Source organism: Bos indicus, chromosome 15 (assembly GCF_029378745.1).
Source record: "Bos indicus isolate NIAB-ARS_2022 breed Sahiwal x Tharparkar chromosome 15, NIAB-ARS_B.indTharparkar_mat_pri_1.0, whole genome shotgun sequence".
In the NCBI taxonomy this organism is placed as follows: Eukaryota; Metazoa; Chordata; class Mammalia; order Artiodactyla; family Bovidae; genus Bos; species Bos indicus.
In genome coordinates, this window is record NC_091774.1 from 66,617,103 (window position 1) to 66,619,143 (window position 2,041).

The following is a 2,041-nucleotide window of genomic DNA, read 5'->3' on the forward strand; positions in this document are numbered from 1 at the left end:
TGTCATTCTGGATTTGAAGCTTACGTTTGTGTGTGCATGCTAAGTCATGTCTGACTCTGCGACAGTAGGGAATACAGTCCGCCAGGCTGTATTCCTCTGTTCATGGGATTCTCCAGACAAGAGTACTGGAGTGGGTTACCATGCCCGCCTCCAGGGGATCTTCCCAAACCTGGGGATCAAACCCTCATCTCATATGTCTCTTGCACTGGCAGGCAGCTTCTTTACCACTAGTGCCACCTGGGAAGCCCACGAAGGTTATGTTCATCCAGGCTTTTATCTGTTCCCATTTTGTTCAGGTTGAAGATGTGTCCTCCCCAAGATGTTTTTATTCCCTTGTGTCAGGCACTCCAGGGTTAAAGGCAAAACTGGCTCACTTTTATATTAATTATTCTGCCTGGAAGTTGAAGTCCTAAAAGATAGTGTAAATTTAAGTACTAAACATATATGATGACAGGAAGAGTCTTCCCAGAGAGTTTTATTTTCCCCAACCAGAGTTCAGGCTAAAACAAGCAGTCCGGTCTCACATCTCCCTTTGCTGGAAGGATATACTTACCCTTTAAGGGACTTAGCTTTGTTAAGGCCTTGGAAAGATCCAAATCCACCCCCATCATCCCCAAGACAGGGCACATTAAACCCAGATCATCTGATTACAAAGATCACACACACATACACTCCTACACATCCGAGCAGCCCCAATTTCAGTTCACACCTATCACTCTGATTTTTATTCTCTCTTTGTTTTAGAACCCGCTGGGAATTTTCCTTACATTTTTATGAGTTCAGCTATGCATTTAAAAAGATGTTTGTTATATTTTATAAAACATTTATAGGTGTTTTACCAAGGGGAGGTTTTTAGGTCATGTAGTTTGCCTTATTGCTGGAATCAAAGTCCACCTGAGCTCCTTGTAAACCCTGCTATCAAATCCTGCTTGCAATAAGCTGGCCCTTCCTTGAGGATTAGATGCCCTATTTGGTTATTCAGAGAGATTTCCCTACAGTGGAGACATTTACTTTAATAGGATTTGACCTGAAATAATCCATGAAACAAGTGACCCAGGAGTCAGTAGCAAATTCTGTTCTGTTTGCCACTAGCAAGTTTGAGATGTAAGGCAGGAAAATTATTACAAGGGGAGAAGAAAGGAAAAGATGGGGAGTAAAAGAAAAGATGAGTCAGCAGGGGTTGTTTAAAAGAATCGCATGTGGTAGAGTGTCAAAGGGGCAGCCCTTGCCTCTGGAACATCTAGCCCTCAGACTAACCTTCTATCTGCATCAGAGCCAGCAAAAGTGATGCCACAATGCAGGCAAAAGAGCTTGTACCTCTGCAGGTTACACTTAGGGTTAAAGAAAGCTCAGGATCTTCAGATAAAATTACTTTCCATCTGCAGGCAGCTTCCTGCCTCCACCACACCTCTCAAATATGCAAAATTCAGCCATGCCATTTGGTCTCAGACCCCTTGACACTGAAGATTAGACTCTACCAGCCTTGTGAAGAAAACAAAGCCTTTGCCATCACACATGACTCTCAACCTTGCATTTCCAGGCTCAGCGCATTTGGCTTCACCATTTAGTAAGCCCATTTCTAGTGATCGATTTGCAACACCACAAACGCTAATGAAGGGACTCCCTGGTAGTCCAGTGGTTAAGACTCCACGCTCCCAGTGCCAGGGGGCATGGGTTCCGGTCGGGGAACCTACTGCAGGCCACAGGGCACAGTCAAAAAAACGCTGATGAAGGAAGAAGTTAAGCATCTTTGACTTCTTAAGGCATCAAGCTAGTAAAATAAGATGTTCAAAAAAAGTTGCTGTGCAGCTCGTTTCTCATCCATCTCTTTACAGTTGAGCCCCACCCAGAGTCTCCTTATAAAACAACAGTCATGACCCAACTCCACATTAAATGTGTATCTTTTCCAATGCTGTGATCCTGGGTGCGTGACTCATACCATACAAATTATTGTCATGCCTCTAGATATAGCAACTCAGAAGTTGGTGCTTCATATGCAATCCCTGTTGGGTTATTTTCAAGTGATTACTCATGGCCCAGA